At 44.5% G+C, this 21,507-nt stretch overlaps 1 non-coding gene across 1 annotated transcript; it reads left to right on the top strand.

Annotated features, from left to right (window-relative positions):
* The first annotated feature begins 4,465 nt into the window (after positions 1 to 4,465).
* Positions 4,466 to 4,549, top strand: TRNAL-UAA (transfer RNA leucine (anticodon UAA)). Its single transcript has one exon. It is a non-coding gene; the product is annotated as a tRNA-Leu (tRNA).
* Positions 4,550 to 21,507: the final 16,958 nt, after the last annotated feature.

Here is a 21,507-nt window from a genome sequence, read left to right as displayed (position 1 = left end):
AGAAACGACGTTCTGCACAATAAACGGAAACGCCCCCACACGTATGGTAGGAAGCTGTCACAGCTCGCCAGATATCTCAATCGTGAGCGCAGAACTCGTAAACTGCGTCAACTGGCAGCCGATGGTAACATTGGCATCCGACCACCTGCCCATACTTATTTCGCTTGAGCGTACCGCCGACTTCATCGTCACTGAAAAACGCACTTTCATAAACTTCAAAAAAGGAAAGTGGGAAGAATATAAATCCTTTACAGACAGCCGCTTTGCTGCCCTCCCTATCCCGACTGATGCCCGCCAAGGGGAGCGTGCCTTCGGTAAGGTCATTGAATCCGCCTCGGCACATTTCATTCCCGCCGGGAGAATTCCCGAAATCCAGCCCCACTTCCCGGCTGAGGCCGCAAACTTAGAGAGAGAGCGTGACCTTATAAGACAGCTTGATCCAGGCGATCCCCAAATAAGGGATATAAACCAACGCATCAGATTGCTTGTGGATGAACACAAGCGGGCGAAATGGGAGGAGCACCTAAGAGGTTGTAACCTCTCTACCGGTGTGGGTAACTTTGGTCCACCGTAAAGTCCCTATCGAATCCGACAAAGCACAAAGACAAAGTTTCCATCGCCTTTGGCGACAAAGTGCTGTCGGACGCAAAAAAATGCGCGAGCGCTTTCTGCCGACAATATATAATGCATCCTACGGTCGACAAAGATAGACGGAGAGCCAATAGACACTCACATAAACACAAATTCAGCGCGTCACCAATCACCATCACCGCTAAAGAGGTTGAGGACGCCATTGGTCGTGCTAAACCATCCAAAGCAGTGGGCGCAGACGGCATAGCCATGCCGATGCTTAAAAGCCTAGGGAAAGAGGGTTTCAAATATTTGGCGCATGTCTTCAATCTGTCTCTTTCCACCTTTGTCATACCTGAGAAATGGAAAATGGCCAAGGTGGTCCCGCTACTAAAGCCTGGGAAACCAGCTAACATAGGTGAGTCGTATCGTCCGATATCTCTCCTATCGCCAGTGGCAAAGACGCTTGAAGCCATTTTGCTCCCTTATTTCCAAGCAAATTTGCGGCTAGCCCCTCATCAGCATGGCTTCAGAAAACTCCATAGCACTACCACCGCGCTAAATGCCATTAGCACCCAGATAAATTGCGGTTTAAATCAATATCCCCACCATAGAACAGTACTCGTAGCGCTAGACCTATCAAAAGCTTTCGATACGGTCAACCATGGCTCGTTACTGCAGGACCTGGAAGGGTCTACCCTTCCCCCATGTCTTAAAAGGTGGACCGCAAATTATATGGGTGGTCGGCAGGCATCGGTGCAATTTAGAAACGAAGCATCAAAACCAAGGAGAATTAAACAAGGGGTGCCACAGGGTGGTGTCCTATCCCCACTTTTGTTTAATTTCTACATATCTAAGCTACCTTCACCACCGGAAGGAGTCACAATCGTTTCCTACGCCGATGACTGCACAATAATGGCCACAGGCCCAGGCCCAAAGATCGATGCGCTATGCAATAAAATAAACCGCTACCTCCCTGATCTCTCCAGTTTTTTCGCCTCGCGAAACCTGGCATTATCACCGACTAAATCTTCCGCGGCCTTATTTACAACATGGACGCCCCAAATGTCGACCATTTTGAACATCCACGTCGATGGCACTACGCTACCGACTGTCCTACACCCCAAAATCTTGGGTGTGACGTTTGATCAGGGTCTAAATTTTGGTGAGCACGCAGCCGCAATTGTTCCGAGAATTCAGAGCCGTAACAAAATCCTCAAATCCCTCGCTGGCAGTACTTGGGGAAAAGATAAAGAAACGCTCATGACCATACAAAGCAATTACGTGCTACGCGTCACCCATATGGTCGCCAAGCCTAAAAATCATCCACTGGAAGAAACTACAGGCCTGCCAAAATACTGCTCTCAGAATCGCCACGGGCTGCCTTCTTATGTCCCCAGAACACCATATGCATAATGAGGCGAGAATACTCCCCATCAGGGAGAGAAATGAGATGCTGACCAAACAGTTCCTGTTGAATACCCAGAAATCTGGGCATCCCAACAGACATCTGATTGATGAACCAGCACCGCCTAGGGGCTTTAGCAGTCATCTCCGTAAGCATTTTGAGGAAATACGGCACCTGAGAACCCAGCCGTATGAAGTGAAAAAACACAAGCAGGTCCTTGGTGAACTCCATAAACAGGCGTCGGACCTTTATGCCGGGAATTGCACGGTGAATCCAGTGCTTAACGAAAATTATCCAAAACTTGCGGAAGAGGAACGCATACTCCCCAGGGAAACGCGTGTCACTCTTGCTCAACTTCGTTCTGGATACTGTAACAGGTTAAACTCTTACCTATCCAGAATCAACCCCGACATACAAAATGTATGCCCCGCTTGCAACGTGTCCCCACATGACACCAACCATCTCTTCAATTGTAATGTGGAACCAACGCCTCTAACACCCCCTTCCTTATGGTCCACCCCTGTTGAAACGGCAAGTTTCCTTGGACTCCCGTTAGAGGATATTGATGACAATTTGTGATCGGTCGCGGCTATTAGGTGGGGCGAGTATTGCTACAACAACAACAACAACAGGAAAATACCGGGAATATTCCTTTTTTGTATCTTTTTTTTTTTGGATATTTAAAAAAAATTTAATCGAGGCTACTTGGAATTACAGTTCAGAAATTAAATTATTACGTCATTTGAAATTAAGAAATTTTCATTTTGATTTTAAACAAGCAACCCAGCAAACATTCGAAGTCAACAATTAGTCCGAACTAATTTCGGAGAGTGCAGTAAATACGATATGGCTCCTAGCAGGCGCATAAGCATCTCATATTTTACCGCTAATATGAATCCTACACAAGCCTCTTTCCGATATCATATATGAGCCTTATTTGTCTTATAAGCTGCTTATTTTGAGTTCTATAATGACACAATTTTAGGAAGAATTATTGACACATATCCAAAGCGGAAAATATAGGAAAACAATTTTTGTAATAAAACTCCCCTGAAAGTATCCTGTTATTAGAAATGAAATAAGTTTAAATTAAATTCAAATTTTATTTAGAATAAATTGTCACCGAAAATTTTCTGAATTTTTATTCCGCATCTGCCTATTTTACCAATTTTAATTTTTTTCGTTTTTTCAAAATTTCATCAAATTTGAGTCATAAGAGACTCTTAGTTGAAATGGGCAACAACTGGCCGACTATGTCTCAGTCAACATTCGTTGCTTCGTTCGAGCGAGCAAATTCGCTACTTTTTGACGATTGACGTCTCTTAATATATCTATCTTTGTATCTATCCTCTTTGGCTATCAGTGTTGCCAGGTGATGCAAAAAAAAGAAGCTAGATTGGCAAAAAAAAAGGTTAGAAAAGGCTAAATTTAGAAAAGAAAGAATCTAAAAAAAGGCCAGAAATTTTTTGGTTAATTCATAAAATTTTTTTTATATAAAAACTTATAAACATAACTTAAGCATAACTTCCTGTTTCAAAACATATCAGGCACATTTTCTTTGACTAGCACATGGAATTACTTTAAATGATTGCATATGTGTATATACATAAAAAAAATATTACAAACTAATTATTTATATAAAATATTCCCCGTCTGAAGAATCAGAAGAGCTTATGTCTGGGTATAAAGTTTGGCTATTTACCATAGATATGAGATCATAGGTAATTTCAAAGTCATTACAACATTTAGATAAGCGTTTTAACGAGCATCTAATATTAAGCAGCGCATTAAGCCTTTTAATTTTTAGTTTGTTCCTTAATTTAGTTTTCAGAATTTTCATGCCACTAAAAACTCTTTCAACCTCCGCGTTACTGAGTGGTAATACTAAAACCCTAAATACGAATTCGACAATTTCTAAAAAAGGAGGTTCGTTTAATGCATTTTTATGTTCTCGGACTTCCGACCAAAATTCCATGGTGGAGTGTACATTTTTCCATTGTATAGTTACAAGTTTTCGCCGCTGCAGCTCTATTAATGCTATTTGACTTGAAGAATAACTATACTTCTCTTTTTCAAAGTAAGAAAATACATCTGGCTTTGAAATTTTCAACGAATTTTCAGCAGAAAAAGAATTTATCTTTTGTAGAGAACTCATATTATTAGGTATTAGGTGTTCACAGGAACTATTGAAATTATTTTATTTTAAAAATTTTTTAAAATATATTCGGAGTAAAAAAGGCTAGAAAAGTCACGAAGCTAAACACAAAATTTCGAGGCTAAAGGCAAAAAAAAGGCCAAATCTAGCCTCGAAAAGGCTAACCTGGCAACACTGTTGGCTATACCTATTTAACATGTTATCTACCTGTGTCTGGTAGTTGTGCGTTTTTATTTGTCTTTGCTACAATAAATATTGTGGACGCAAACCGTAGTGTTGCTGTGTTTAATGAAACGCTATTTAAATACAAACTTGTGCACAATACAAAAAGAGTCAGGTTGGCCGAGCGGTCTAAGGCGCCAGATTTAAGCTCTGGTTCTCGAGAGGGAGCGTGGGTTCGAACCCCACACCTGACATTTTTGAAACCAATTAGCCTTTTTGCAATTTTTAAATTAAATAATTTTGACCAATTTATTATTTTTATGCGTAGCTGTGAAAAGCAAATATTTTTTTAACGTAATGTTCATTCCAATTTTTCTTTGGTCCAGAAAAAAACAATCCCCCCTATTGCGAGTGTCGATCGGAATAGAATCGACAATTTGTCGATTCCCTTTTTTGCATTTAATATTATTACTATACAAATTAATCGCCAAATCTTTGGACCATTATAAACAGTTATTTTATACAACCAGATTTTGCAATTTTTTCAACTTTTCGATGTATATAACATAATTTGTATACATTATAAAGATAATCGATTATCGCTCAGTGGTCGACTATTTGTGCTGAGGTATGTATTTGATTTTTAGTGCAAAGCGAAGTGAGCAGAGAAAAAGTTGGAAATTAAATAAATCTCCTTTAACATAAAAAATTCTTGAAATCAGTCTGCTGGCGTTCCTTTTTGAGCTTTCTATTCGCGTACACAGCTGTCAATTTTCCTTGAAAGCAATGTAAAACAAAAAAGACATACAAGTCGACTTGCCCTTTTCCTCTTAAATCTGGTCAATAGAGGCGAACTTAATTCCATAATTCTTTGCGTTTGCATACATTTTGAATAAAACGAAAAGTTAGTTATAATTCGTTTAAATGATTTAAAATATCCGGCTAAATGATTATTGCTAAAGACCTTTGGGTTGGCTATCCGCTGTATTACGTTACGTGGCCATCTTCACTGTTTTCTTAATTGCCAGGTAATCCACTACATAGCGGCATTGACCTTGAGGAAATCAAGTCTTTAAAAAAGATATGTAATTTTTGATAAAATCTGTTGATTTCTTCGAATTTTCAAAAATTTTAAAGCTTTAATTCATTCTGTTAGTATTATACCGAACACAGAAGATCCTGGGTTCAAGTCCCGGTCAAACAAAACATAAAAATTTAGAAACAAATGTTTTCATTTAGAAAAAGGTTTTACAAGCGGGTCGTCCTTCGGCAGTGATTTGGCAAACACTCTGACTGTATTTCTTCCATAAAAAGCTTTTCAGTGAAAAGTCATCTGCCTTGCAGATGCCGTTCGTAGTCGGCGTAAACCAGGTCTCGTCCCACCAATTTGTAGGAAAAATTAAAGAGGAAAAATTAGAAGAGAAACTCTACCTTAATTCTCTTCGGAGGTATATCACCTCGCATTTATTTATTTTATATATTTTTATGAAAATATAGCAACACAAATCTACTAACATAAAATTCAAGAAAATTAAAAAAAAACCCTGTAAAATATCTATATATTTTTATCAGTGCTTTATACACTTCTTTGTACTGACACAATATTAGTGTGACGAATATGAGTGACACTAAGTGATACTCACATCCCTAGTCTGATGCTAAGTAAATAAAGTCACAACAACAATAAAGCAGACAATCACTTGTATCTACATAAACGAATCAATCATTATGTCTACACATATGTACGTATACGCAGCTGAGAAGCAATGCACAAACACATGCAGATATCTTATCTGAGATGCTCCCAAAAGTATGCAATTGTAATTGTGGAATTGTCGTTCACAAACACACGCATATGAGAAGCTATATACCTACATCGGTAGTTATAATTATATGGCGGTAACTAATAGCGTTTTCTTTTCTGGCTATAGTGTTACGCTTTTTGTACGCCGCGCAAGGGTTGTTGTTCTATTCTAAAAAACAGGCACCGCCTTTACGGGGTATTTCGTTCTTTTGTGAAAATTGTTGCCTGCTCGCAACGCAAAAGCGTTACACTTTTACCCTGTATAAAATGGCGGTGTGGCAGTGAAACTCTCAATTCGCTCACACAAATCACCTACCCATATTGCGCATTCACGAGTTCAAAATTGCTTCATTCTGCGCATCTATGTCACAGTTGACTGCTTGAGTGAATGAAAGAAAGAGAGAGAAAACAAGAGATAAAGGATAATGACCGTAAGAATTGCCCATAAAAAAGATCTGATCTAATGTTTACATGTCTTGTGTACTTTGTGATATGAGTGAATATGGTGAGTTCAATTGTTCTTTGTATGCACTATAAATGTTGACAATTTTCTGGGGTAGGAGTAACTCTATTAAGGCTTTACCATTTACTTAGGCAACAATTTATTTCAGAAAAGAGAACGCTATAAGTAAATTCTGGAAGCGCCTAGAAGATGCCACGAGGAAATCACAGAGTATAAAAGCACCAGCGGTAGAGGCGCTGCAATCAGTTTTCAGTTAAGCACGCTATCTGTCGGGCAATAGTCAGTTTCATTTGAGCTATCAATCAGTTTGGTTATTAAGCAAGCTATTCGTTGCAAAGTATAAGTGTTATTGTGAAGTACTTTACTAAAGGCCATTTTTCCATTATTCAATATTGGAGTTATTTATTCAACAGTTTAGCGATACGAACGTTGGCAGAAGATTGCAAATAAGGGGAATAGCAGTAAATTCATTACAACAGTGTTGTGTGAATCCGATTTAGTTCTTGAAGCGTTTATACGCACAATGCTATAACGGTAAATAGGTATTTTTTATTGAATGCCGTAAAATTTAAAATATCTCCATTTTCCAAAACCTAATTAAATTTTAACATATTTACTATTTACCTAAGTGAAGAAATCGTGGCAAATCGCTACATTTTAATACGTATTGACTTCGAAAAGCGTTAATACTGTAACGAATTTAGTGCAATTCCTCTTATTTGCAACCTTCTGCTAACGTTCGAATCAGTAACTGTTGAATAAATAACTCCACTTTTCAATAGTGCAAAATGGCTTTTATTAAAGTACATACTTCAACAATAACACTACTGTTGCTCGCCAGATATCGTCTTAAATCAAACTGATTATCGTGCCTCTACTGTTGCTGCCTTTTATACTGTCTGATTTCCTCGTTGCATATTTCTAGGCTTTTCTATTTCCAGAACTTACTAGTTAGTTATCAGCTATAAAATTACTCAGCTGTAACTACAGATGCATGATTTTATAGCTTCTCTCAAACCCCATGCGCTTGTATGTGTGAGCGACACTTGCACAACCATTGCATAATTTCGGGAGTATCTCAGATTTATGCATGTGGTTGTTCGTTGCTTCTCCGCTGCGTGTACGTACATATGTGTAGACATAATGATTGAATTATTGATGTGCATACAAGTCACTGCTTAGTATCGGCTTAGAGATGATAGTATCCCTTAGTGCTGCTAATATTCGTTACACTGCCCTCCACATAAGTCTGATCGTCCCGATCAGACAAATCTCTCGATCTAAACGCTGCTAGCATCTCAAAATGAACCACCCTTCTATTTCGTGATTTCCCAATGGTTTGTATGCGGTAGATGGTATCACTAATCTTCTTCAAAACTTTGTACTGGCCTTCCCAACTGCGCCGAATTTTGGATGGGACACCTTTCCGCCGGTGAGGGTGGTATAGCAGTACCAAATCTCCTTCCAAGAAACCTTAAAAATTATAATTCTTGTCGTACGTGTGTTTCATCCTACTACCCATTACCCTGGGCCGTTCCCTCCCACTCTGTTCTTTGGCCAATGAACTACTACGCAGAGCTTGCGCTTGACAGATTGGCTTCGCATAATCAGTATCGCTCCCACGTTTCACAACAGTAGTGCGCCCTGGCTTGTAACTACCCTCGCATTCCTTCTGGGAAATTCTTTCGTTTTCGTGCTTCCCTTTGGTTTTGTCAATGCCAGTGTTTCAATCGCAGGTACTTTTGATTTCGCTTTATGTGGCCCATTCGATCCATCAACCTTTACCTTTGACTTTCGTTGTCTTTGTCGAGTCTTCTCCACCAGTACTAGATTACTGCTCAACCCTTTTTCCAAACTAAAGTTAAGTGGTATATCCTGGTTCTTATAGCGCATATTACTTCTTTGCATGTCGATCCTGATGTCATGGTCAACTAAGAAGTCCACTCCCAATATGACTTTTTTACGTGCTGGTTTTCACCCGGCGGTGGAGTGAATCTAAACTCTCGGACCGACCTACTCCCTCACTCCCATCCGCTTGGCATATCGGGGCCAGCGCCGGTACGTTTGCGTTTTTGCACGAACTAGCTCGCCGGACTGTGGGGTGGTTCTTGCGCCGCTCCCTATCATGCACCGCACCATACAAAAAAAAAACAAATCGTACCGATCTACACTTTCCACACCCCAGGGATGTCACATCATCCTGGTCCCCCTTGTCTCTCATCTGTGCCCGATCCCCCAATCGGACCACCCTTGAGACCCCCGCTCGGCCATAGATGTTACTTGGCCTACCGCTCTCTACCCACCCTTCCTTGGCCGGCTGCGGCGATGATGCTGTTGTTCTGCCGACCCCAAAATTCATCCCTCCTTACCTTTTCAATCCTCACCCGCCCATGTCCCCCCTGTCTCCGTCCGTCCCCATCGCATCTAAAATAAGAATTCAACTATTTTCAATATCAAATTTAACAATGCATTATGGTTTTATTTCCTCATTATTACGATAAGTATTAATGTAGATGATTTACACGAAATTAGTTATTTAGGTGCGCCTGCCCTTAGCTCCGATGCAGCAGAGCGCCGATATTAAAAAGATTAAGAAAAAGAAATGTCGCGTTCGTGCGACTTTAAACGTACTGGACATCTGGGTCAGACATAAACATTTCAATTCAAAAAATTCACTTAACGACGCTGTCTGCCCTTGTCCCGCTTACATCTAACAGTGAACTCCGGATTCAAACAACCTATCTATTCTTACGTTCGCTTAACCTAGGCAATGAGTACATGTATGTTCATTTACATACGTGTGCGACTAGTGTGTCAGTAAGGACTTCGTGTGTGCATGGGTGTGTACGCTTCCACAGCCCCTCTCAATAAGTTTCACCAAGTGTGTTTATGCTCCCTCCGCTTTTTACATGGGCTTATTCCCCCCGTACACGCACATACATCGACTCAGCTCCGCACAAGTATGGCTTCATTAAAAAAAAAAAGAACGACAATATGTATGTACGGTCAAAATGGCATAAAGATGAATCTGACATGACCTCTACGTTGAGGTTCCGTCTAATCCCCACTCCTCGTTGGGTGGCAGCGGCCCAAGACAGGCTTGAATTACAATTTTTTATTCCCCCCTTCCCTGGCCTACAAGACGTCTTGAGTTACAGGTGAATGGGACTTGGCCTCATTAAGCCAATGGTGAGATGATAATTCTTTCTTTGCCTACTACCCCTCTTGGGAGTCAGGTGACGACGCCACTGGCCTGAGGCTCACGCCCCACAATAATCTTAAAATTTATATGGAATCAAAGTTCTTTGGGTGCAACCGGATCAATGTATGTGTAGGTATGCACGTCCTCTCCCAATAAGTTTGCACTTTCTGTTTTATCACTATTACGATTGAATTTACATGTGCACAGGCACACACGCCCTCGCGCTCCCCCGTACCGTTTAACACTACCTTGCCTACTCTGGTGCAGAACCCACGCACGTGCGCATCCCGCTTTAAGCTTGCTCCCCTTACAACATACACTATTTATTCACTACCCCTTTACGCTTAACCTACGAAACCTGGTTCCTTGCGTTTTCCCGACTCCGCTGCGCTGGCGCCCCGAGATGCGGTGGCGCATCCACTGTTGTTCGGGTGTGTGTAGTGCTGTTGGTTGTGGCGATGATGGGGTTTTAGTCCCACAGGTGATGCTGACGGTCGTGGCGATACTGGGGTATGCTCCGCGCCTTCGCCTCGATGGTTATCGTCACAGCAGTATGGTGTGCAATGGCAATGGCTCTGTCGCCATGTAGTGGGCTGTCGGGCCACGTTGCCGTTGGCGTTATATATGTATGCTGGCGTTTTATTTGTATGGTGGCCTCAGTTGTGAAGCCGGTGTTGCTGCCTGTGCTTTTGGAAGACGTGGGGGAGTCAGCTCAATCGTATACCACCACGTTGCCAACAGCTAAAATCGTCGGTGTGGCGTCTGTTTTCCGCTGAGGACGTCGCCCGACGTTTCCTAATAATGATATATTTGTTATCTTAACTTTCCTTGCTCGCAAGGCATCTACTTACCCGCTACCAATTTAATTTTCGGTATAACTGCGCTCTGAAATGATCGAACGAACTCCTACTTCTCTAGTTGCTGTTCCCGGTAAGTCGCTGGTATTTCTTAAATTACCGCGTCTTCTATTGGATGCCGCCGGATTTACTATCAAACTTTCTGTTGGTTTTATAGTGAATGCGCTGCCTGAATCCCACTATGAAAAGACGGAAATAGCGATGACCGAGAGTTGGCTGTGGTTGCCGCATGACAGCTGGCTCATCCGATCTCCCCTGTGCAGGACCCTCATGCCACTTTCTCGCAACGCTTCCAGTCGCCGTAGGGTTTCGTAGGCTTTTCCATGTTGAATCATCGTCTGTCCGAACACCGCTTTGTAAGGATCAATGCCTATGGCCTCGTGCACCGCGCTTCGCAACGCAAACGCTGCATGTGATACGTGTTTATCCCAGGCGAGTTGATCCTCCCGATTGATATACGTCCTAAGCATGGCTAGCAACGAGCGATTCACCCTTTCCGACGCGTTCGCCTGTGGCGCGTAGGGGGCGGTTTTGACGTGCTTCACTCCGTATGTGGCGAGAAGTCCCACAAAGATGTCCCACACGAATTGCCTCCCATTGTCCGAATGCAGAGTTTCTGGAACGCCAAAGGTGTGGAATATGTCCTTCTCGAGATAATGTACGACGTCCGACGCCGTTGCCTGCCGCATTAGTTTAAAAAAAATGAATTTAGTCAGGTGGTCTAGCACCACGAATATGACGGTGTTTCCAGCCCGCGTGCGCGGGTACGGTCCACAGAAGTCTACATATATCACACGGTCATAGTCACGAAACGGTCGGTTATTGGCGGCCGAGACGACTGATTGGGGGCCTTGGAGCACTTGCATAACTCGCACCTCGCAACAAAGTCTCGAACCGCTCTCACCATTCCAGGCCAGAAGAACTTGCTCTTCAGGCGACACAGGGTCTTCGCCATGCCACCGTGTCCAGCCGATCGATCGGAGTGTGCCTCTTCTAAAAGGTGTTGTCGCAATCCCTCGGGCACCCACACTCTCCACACCGATTCCTCTGACTCCTCCCTGCATCTCGGCTGCACTCTTTTGTAGACTACACCATCCTTCACGCACAGATCCGGCAACCGTTCGGAGTTCTGTTCTATGTGGCACTTCAGTGATATATAGGCTTCATTGGCGAACTCGGGCGACGCGAAATCTATGTCGGCTTCCCCTTCCAACTCGGCGATCTCCTCCATATGCATCCTGCTCAGCGTGTCTGGCACGATATTTTGCGATCCCTTCCTGTGTTCGATTTTAAAGTCGAAACCTTGCAATTTCAGGCTCCACCTCGCTAAACATCCGGATAGGTCCTTTTGCCCCATTAACCACTTCAAGCTCATGTGGTCCGTGATTATGGTAAACGGCAAACCCTCTATGTAAGCTCGAAATTTCATCACTCTCACAACTGCTGCTAGACACTCAAGCTCGGTAATTGTATAGTTGCGTTGGGCCGAATTCAGCTTTTGCGACATGAAGGCGATAGGTCTTTCGTTGCCTTCTTCATCCTTCTGAAACAGCACGCTGCCAATGCCTTGGGTCGACGCATCACACTGGACATAAAAGTGTTTGGTGAAGTCCGTATTGACCAATACGTCTGTTGATATTAGCGCCGCCTTTAGTTCGTTGAACGGCTCCACCGCTTGCTCCGTCATCGCAAACACTTTTGCCTTGCGCAAGCACTCAGTCATCGGGGCGGCGATGGTGGCGAAATTTGGTATGAATCGCCTGTACCACCCACACATGACCAGAAATTGACGCAATTGTTTTACCGTCGCGGGTATTGGAAATCCGACAATCGATCGCACTTTATCCGGATCCGTCTTCAGCTCTCCTTGCCCCACTACGAAACCGAGGTATTTAAGCTCCTTCTGGCAGAATTTCGATTTTTGCCAATTTATTGTTAGGCCTGCATTGGCGAGACATTCGGCCACGTCAGGTATATCAGGTGCGTCTGGAAGTCCGACGAGCATACCAAGAGATCAACTATGTACACAAACACATTCTCTCTCAAACGCGCCGGGATCACTTTATCCATTAACCTACATAGTTGCTGGCTCGCATTACACAACCCGAATGGCATCACCTTGAACTGATAGAGCGGTCTCCCCGGGACCGTGAATGCCGTTTTTTCCCTTGATGATTCCTCCAGTGGGATTTGCCAGATCGCATCCTTAAGATCGATGCCCGAGATTTAGTGCGTTTCCTGTAACCGTGCCAAAATCCCTTCCACGTGCTACGTTGGATAAGCGTCCTTTTTGGTGCGCTCATTGAGCTTCCTCATATCCACACACAATCGCTTCTTTCCCGGCTTCTCCACGAGCACTATAAGTGAACTCCACGCACTGTTGCTTTCCTCGATGATATCCAACCTTAGCATGCGATCGATTTCCTCATACGCGTACTTCTGTTTGACGGGCGACATCGGGTAGTGGCGCTGCTTTATGGGTATAGTATCATCGGATACCTCGATTACGTGTTCCATTAGATGAGTTCTACCGAGGCCAAGTTCTTGGAATGACGGAAAAAGTCTCTTCACTCGCTCCAGTTCACTATCTTTGGCCGCTGACAGCTCAATCTGCCCCTGGGTCTCCAATTCGGAGACAACCATGGGCGCCACCCCAAAGGTGTCCCAGAAGTCGATCCCCAGGTACAGCTCTTGCTTCAAGCTGGGCACCAAGTATAGCGTTATCTGTCTGGTCTTTCCCCGCCACTTTATGTCAACTCGAATTTTGCCTTCCACCGTCTGCGCTTTCCCATTCGCCGTTTTCAGGTTCTCTCACAGCTTCAACAACTTGCTTCCCATCCTCTCTGCCCAAGCGCGCGCCACTGATCCGAAGCAGCTAATTGACGCGCCGCTGTCCAGCAATCCTTGCACTTTTGTGCCTCCGATCTCCACTTCCACGTATGGCCACTTATCGTTCGCGTCGCGGATTACGGTCTCCTCGATCGCTTCTCGCGCGACCGCCTGCGCATATCGAGAACCTTCCGCCACCTGCGGCTCGTCCCTGCTTCTGACGTCCTAGGATTGCCGTCCACTTCGCGCGTGGACTCCCATTTCGGTGAAACTCCGAATATCCGACTCCGCGCAGCCTCGTACCTAGCTTGCCTTTCGTCAAGTGAAGGATAGTGCGACGGTCTGCTCGTGGACTTCGCCTCGTCGTGGTTCTTGAAAGCTCTGTTTTGGTTTGTTAGAAATGTATAGTCTTGTCGGGTTAAAATCGTGATAGAGTTTCCTTCACAAATATCACTATCGAAATTTGATGCGCCTATTTTTCCGGGGTCAGACGACTCTGGCAGGGTTCCCCGGGTTTCCCGCCGTTCTGCTGGTTTTTTGACTGACAACTCCAGCACAATTGCCTGTTGGGCTGATTGCACTTATAGCCAACCATGCTATGAAGTCTACCGTCGCAACCGTGGCCGTTGACTCTTCGCGGTGATTGGGTATCCTTTTCCGCCGCATTGTCGTCCGTCGAGGTCTCCCTGCGCGTCGGCCTGTCCTTTTCGGATCGGTGAAATGGCTCGAGTGTCTCCGATCCCTCTTCGCTGCGTGCGTCCTCCAGCTCGTCTAGGGCCTTCCTGCGGTACGTCTTCGCTTCGTAGTCAGCCAAGTGCTTTTCCGCTCGTCGACATGCCCTCCTAAGGTCCTCCAACGACTAAATTTTTGATCCTGGGCTTGAGGATTCTCCGCATTAGATTAACCAAACTCAGCTCCGGTAACCTTGTCCTCATCGTCAGCTCCATACCCCGCACCACAGCATAATACTCCTAAAGCTTTTCGTTGTATTCCTGCTTGCGCTCGTTCATCGCCTGACGAATTTCTTCGTCGCAATCCGCTTTGTGAAAATGTTCCACTATGGCCGCTCGGAATGCCTGGACGTTCACAGCGCTGTCATCCGGATGTTCTTCAGTGTACAGCCTGTACCACACCTGCGCGTGGCCATTGAGCAACAGATAAAAATTCGCGTATAAGTCCCGCTACGAAATGTTGTGCTTTTTACGAAGCGTGTCGACTCGGAATAGGAATCGTTCAATTGGTATTGCCTTCGGTCCGCCATCGAACTTCAAGTGCCAATCGCGTATGGTTTTCGTCGCGCTTCTTTCGCAGCGCGCGCTCGCCTCCACTCGACGTTCAGGGGTTAGACGCGCTGCTCTTCGACTCGCGCTGTTCAGGTGCGCGCCTCCGCTTTGCTCTTGCTCATCGGCGCTGGCGCTTGCCGCTCCAGCTTCCGTGTGCAACAGCCAATCGTCCCGCTCTGATTCTCCCCGATCGCGTGCGCCTGCGTCCTCTAGCGTCGACAGTCTGCCCGCCAAACCGTTCATGTCCCTTCTAAGTGTCTGCGTGGCCTCCTTGACCGCTTCCGTGGTCGAGCGACTCATATCTAATTGATGCTGCACAAACATCATCTCGAACTTCTGCATTAGTGCGCTGCCCATCGCCTCGGCGGTTGCGTTGTTGGGGCTGGGATCCACTTTCGGCGTGTGCGTTACAGGGTGCGACTGGTCCTGCAGGTCTCGCGTTCCGGCTTCGTTGTTGTTTTCTTGATTGGAGCCCGCTCCCGTGCCGTCCTCCTTCACTTGCTCCGGTGAACCGTTCTCGTTGTCGGTGTTCTCGTCGACCTCGCCACCCGTGGCGTTTCGAAGCCTTGTCCTCTTCTTGGTCATCTCCGTATCCTGCTATGTGCGCCGCGCTGTATTTCCAGAATTGACTTCCGACCTACGCAATAAGATTACGGCGCTCCCTCGAGGTCACTAATGCGTCGATGCCACAAACCCGCCGCCGACTATAGGACTGACCTTCTTACCGCTGGCGCGATGTAACCGCTATCCTTCACCCTGGCCCTCGGATCGCCGAACGGCACACACAAGTACCAACTCTTGAAATTTTATAAAACAAAGAAAAATCCTAAGGTGTATACCGAAGCGTGATTTTATACTTCTCAAAAAACTCTCAATTTAGGTCGTCCCTCTGGGAAGGTAGACGTCACTTAAGTAATACTGCAGTGTCAACCGTGCTCCGTTAGCTTGGTCAACTCCCCCTAATAAAACTTTACCAACCTAAATGAAATGAAAATCAGGTGTATATACGTGGTTGTATAAACGTGTTTATGAATAGAATGCAAAACGTAATGATATGCAGCAAGTTAAAATAAAGCGAAAATAGTGACTCATTCCTTTTCAGATACGATGAGCCTGTCCTCCCTAACGTCGTCCGTCTAATTCTGTCCCCCCTCTAGCTGTAATCCCCTGTTCCATTCCAGCCCTAGATACTATTAGCTGGCGCTGCACTAACCAACTAAGCTACCTAGCTAGCCTGCCCGCCGATTGGAACCTTCCCGCGAATATTATCGTCCGCTCTATCACTGGCAAAACGAGCTATTCGCGATCGCGATTCTCAGCGAACCAAGCCAGTCCTCTGCCACTGTTGTCCGGATCGAACCTCACCAAAACAAGCTGACAGACGAGCTACTCCATTCACTATACCCTCCCAACCTCGATACTATTGATCAGCTCTACTGGAGCCTAGTCAAGCTACCGACGTTTTGAAAACAAAAAAAAATTAAAATTTGAATTTGGAAGTCCCCCCTAAAGAAGATGTGAATACCCCTGAAGTGTGTCCGAATATTTTATTTAAGGTCCACCAAGCTGTCGGCCCCACGTTGGGCGCCATTTATGTTACGTGCTGATTTTCACCCGGCGGTGGAGTGAATCTAAACTCTCGGACCGACCTACTCCCTCACTCCCATCCGCTTGGCATTTCGGGGCCAGCGCCGGTACGCTTGCATTTTTGCACGAACTAGCTCGCCGGACTGTGGGGTGGTTCTTGCGCCGCCCCATATCATGCACCGCACCATACAAAAACAAAATCGTACCGATCTACACTTTCCACACTCCAGGGATGTCACATCATCCTGGTCCCCCTTGTCTCTCATCTGTGCCCGATCCCCCAATCGGACCACCCTTGAGACTCCCGCTCGGCCATAGATGTTACTACTTGGCCTACCGCTCTCTACCCACCCTTCCTTGGCCGGCTGCGGCGATGCTACTGTTGTTCTGCCGACCCCAAAATTCATCCCTCCTTACCTTTTCAATCCTCACCCGCCCATGTCCCCCCTGTGTCCGTCCGTCCCCATCGCATCTGAAATAAGAAGTCAACTATTTTCAATATCAAATTTAACGATGCATTATGGTTTTATTTCCTCATTCTTACGATAAGTATTAATGTAGATGATTTACACGAAATTAGTTATTTAGGTGCACCTGCCCTTAGCTCCGATACAGCAGAGCGCCATTACGTTCGCTTAACCTAGGCAATGAGTACATGTATGTCCATTTACATACGTGTGCGACTAGTGTGTCAGTAAGGACTTCGTGTGTGCATGGGTGTGTACGCTTCCACAGCCCCTCTCAATAAGTTTCACCAAGTGTGTTTATGCTCCCTCCGCTTTTTACATGGCCTTATTCCCCTCGTACACGCACATACATCCACTCAGCTCCGCACAAGTATGGCTTCATTAAAAAAAGAGAACGACAATATGTATGTACGGTCAAAATGGCATTAAGATGAATCTGACATGACCTCTAGGTTGAGGTTCCGTCTAATCCCCACTCCTCGTTTGGTGGCAACGGCCCAAGACAGGCTTGAATTACCGTTTTTTATTCCCCCCTTCCCTGGTCTACAAGACGTCTTGAGTTACAGGTGAATGGGACTTGGCTTCATTACGCCAATGGTGAGATGATAATTCTTTCTTTGCCTACAACCCCTCTTGGGAGTCAGGTGACGACGCCATTGGCCTGAGGCTCACGCCTCACAATAATCTTAAAATTTATATGGAATCAAAGTTCTTTGGGTGCAACCGGATCAATGTATGTGGAGGTACGCACGTCCTCTCCCAATAAGTTTGCACTTTCTGTTTTGTCACTATTACGATTGAATTTACATGTGCACAGGCACACATGCCCTCGCGGTCCCCCGTACCGTTTAATACTACCTTGCCTACTCGCGTGCAGAACCCACGCACGTGCGTATCCCGCTTTAAGCTTGCTCACCTTACAACATACACTATTTATTCACTACCCCTTTACGCTTAACCTACGAAACCTGGTTCCTTGCGTTTTCCCGACTCCACTGCGCTGGCGCCCCGAGATGCGGTAGCGCATCCACTGTTGTTCGGGTGTGTGTAGTGCTGTTGGTTGTGGCGATGATGGGGTTTTAGTCCCACAGGTGATGGTGACGGTCGTGGCGATACTGGGGTATGCTCCGCGCCTTCGCCTCGATGGTTATCGTCACAGCAGTATGGTGTGCAATGGCAATGGCTCTGTCGCCATGTAGTGGGCTGTCGGGCCTCGCCGCCGTTGGCGTTATATATGTACGCTGGCGTTATATTTGTATGGTGGCCTCAGTTGTGAAGCCGGTGTTGCTGCCTGTGCTGTGTGGGGGAGTCAGCTCAATCGTATACCACCACGTTGCCAACAGCTAAGATCGTCGGTGCGGCGTCTGTTTTCCGCTGAGGACGTCGCCCGACGCTTCCTAATAATGATATATTTGTTATCTTAACTTTCCTTGCTCGGCATCTACTTACCCGCTACCAGTTTAATTTTCGGTATAACTGCGATCTGAAATGATAGAACGAACTCCTACTTCTCTAGTTGCTGTTCCCGGTAAGTCGCTGGTATTTCTGAAATTACCGCGTCTTCTATTGGATGCCGCCGGATTTACTATCAAACTTTCTGTTGGTTTTATAGTGACTGCGCTGCCTGAATTCCACGATGAAAAGGCGGAAATAGCGATGACCGAGAGTTGGCTGTGGTTGCCGCATGAGAGCTGTCATTCTTGACACGGCCCGCAAGTAGAGAAGTTGCCAGATCGTTTCTTGGCTTAACCCCATAGGGTGACCGCAACAACTTCATCAACGATCTCTGCCACAACGAATTTGTGTAGAGCCATGACCTTCCCAATTAAGACTTCACTTACCAGTTCTCCCTTGAATTGATTATACTCGCCTGTGACCGTACGCAACCTTGCTCCAGGTAACGGTTTTACTCTCCTGTTGACCAAGTCAGATCGGATTAAGGAATGAGATGCGCCCGTATCTACAGTCATTACACGTTCTTTGCCATCCACATTCCCTCTGACGGTAAGACTGCTCGATTTTCTACCAATTCGCGACACAGATATCACAGGGCATTCAATAGCTGAATCTAGCTCTCGATCTCTACATCTTACCCGCTCTTGCTCATCCCCTCCAGCTTTGTTAATAAGACCACGCATGCTGTTGAAACCACTTGGATCAAGATCGCAATGACGTGCAATGTGACCGGGCTTCCCGCATTTGAAGCATTTGATAACTCTTTTATTCCGCTTTTGCGATCCTGTCAGCACCTCCAATATTGCGTCTACCCACCCTGGCCTTTCTACTCGCACACGGCGTGCTTTGAAAACTGGCTTACACAGAAGCGACGCTGTTTCCAGAATCAGAACATGTGATACCGTTTCTGCGAATGTTGACTTTGGGTTTGCGTATGTACCTCGCTTTGTTTCGACGCTCCGTATGCCATTTATAAAGCTCTGAATCTTTACACTTTCAGTGTATTCCACGGGTGCGTCCGCATTTGCTAAATGTGCCAGCCTTTTAACATCCGACGCAAACTCTTGCAATGTTTCACCAGGCTTCTGGAAGTGGTTCAGTAACTCCATTTGGTATATCTGTCTCCTATGCTCAGTTCCGTATCGTCTCTCTAGGGCGCCCATCAATGCTTCATAACAGTTCCGTTCGCCCTCTGGAATGGTTTGTAAAATCTCAGCTGCAGGCCCTTTCAACGGCATGAATAGTGCATCAACTTTTATTTATTTTCAGCATTCCAGTTGTTCACTGCTGCGTTCTTCCTGGAAAGGAACAGAACCGTCAAACGATGGAGTTTTACCTTCGTATTACTCGCTGAAACTGCTGGGCGATTCATTTGCAACTCCTGTATACGATCTTTCAAAGCATCCATCTCGGCCTCCATTTTATCACTTCATGTTCACTAAAAGCCTTCAGCTGCGATGAGACTTTTGTTTCCTGTGCCTCCAGCTTCGTTGAAATACGCTCTTCCTGTGCTTCCAGTTGTAATGTTATGCGTGCCTCTTGCTCTTTTAATTATTCTGCAATTTGTGACGCCATGTATGTTTTCTGTTCATCCAATTGTGCTTCAATCTTCGATGTGAGATACGAATCTGCGATTCCATCTTGGATGTTAAACGTGTCTCCTGCGAGTCCAGCTGAGATGCCACTGTCGATGTTTGAGCAGATATTGCAGCAAAAATCGTGTTCAAGTATGTGCTCGTAACTGTCTGCGATGTTTCATTTTTCTCTTTTTTGTTGTATCCTCGCCATCAAAAAGAAAGACATACTCTTCCACGTTAATTCCCTCTAATTCCATTGCCTTTCGTTGTCGTGCCTGAAGTTCGAGTTTATTGCCGGTTGTATTCAGTCCACGGCTCTCTAACTGCTTCTTCAGCTACAGGATCTTCAATTCACTCCACTTTGCCATGTCCAAGTTGTATTCGCAGTCTTCGGAATTTATTCAACAATTCCTTTTCTTACACCAATTGTAACGAATTTACTGCAATTCCTCTTATCTGCAACCTTCTGCTAACGTTCCAATCACTAAACTGTTGAATAAATAACTCCACTTTTCAATAATGCAAAATGGCTTTTATTAAAATACTTCAACAATAACACTACTATTGCTCGCCAGATAGATTCTTAAATCAAACTGATTATCGTGCCTCTACTGTTGCTGTCTTTTATACTGTCTGATTTCCTCGTTTCATATTTCTTCGCTTTTCTATTTCCAGAACTTACTAGTTAGTTATCAGCTATAAAATTGCTTAGCTGTAACTACAGATGCATGATTTTATAGCTTCTCTCAAACCCCATCAGCTTGTATGTGTGAGCGACACTTGCACAACCATTGCATAATTTCGGGAGTATCTCAGATTTATGCATGTGGTTGTGCGTTGCTTCTCCGCTGCGTGTACGTACATATGTGTAGACATAATGATTGAATTATTGATGTGCATACGAGTCACTGCTTAGCATCGGCTTAGAGATTATAGTATCCCTTAGTGCTGCTAATATTCGTTACAATACGATCGTTCCAACCGGCTGCAGAAATTAACTTAGAACGATTAAACGATGCCGAGTCGTACTGCTTCGTATTTTCAAAGCGACTTAAAAACAATTTTTTGTAAAGAAAATGAATACATATTTTCGATTACAAAAAAGCCTTGAATTTGACTTACAAGTGGAAATTAAAAGTATTTCTATTGCTATTTTTGGAGCTTTTCGGCCGGTTGATTTAAATAAAACAGGGATTTATTAGATCCTACAAGTTTCGACTCTTATTCGCGTATTCATCAGGAATTTATTTGACATTTAACATTTGAAATTCGAGGACGTGCAAGTTGCTCAATGTTTGAAAATGTATCTGTGTATTTATGTTTGCTATGTACATACTTTTATGCTGTGATAAAAATATTATCATTCGAATTTTAAATGTTAAATGTCAAATAAATTCCTGATGAAGACGCGAATAAGCGTCGAAACGCGTAGGATCTAAAAATCCTTATTTTATTTAAATCAACCGACCGAAAAGCTCCAAAAATAGCAATAAAAATATAATTTTTCCTTGGCCCAACAAAAATACATATTAAAAGTATTTCTTTAGCATTTGTTTATGACCTAGATACCGCGCTTTAGACAAAATTATTTTACTCATGACAATATATATACATACATAATGGCTGGCGGATATTTCCATCCTGACAAAGATTTCTTGAAAATAGTTTGTATTTTTAAATTACAATTT

This window comes from Eurosta solidaginis, chromosome 1 (assembly GCF_040869045.1).
Source record: "Eurosta solidaginis isolate ZX-2024a chromosome 1, ASM4086904v1, whole genome shotgun sequence".
NCBI classification, from domain to species: domain Eukaryota; kingdom Metazoa; phylum Arthropoda; class Insecta; order Diptera; family Tephritidae; genus Eurosta; species Eurosta solidaginis.
The sequence above is the reverse complement of the archived record's forward strand: the minus strand, read 5'-3'. Positions and strand labels throughout refer to the sequence as shown.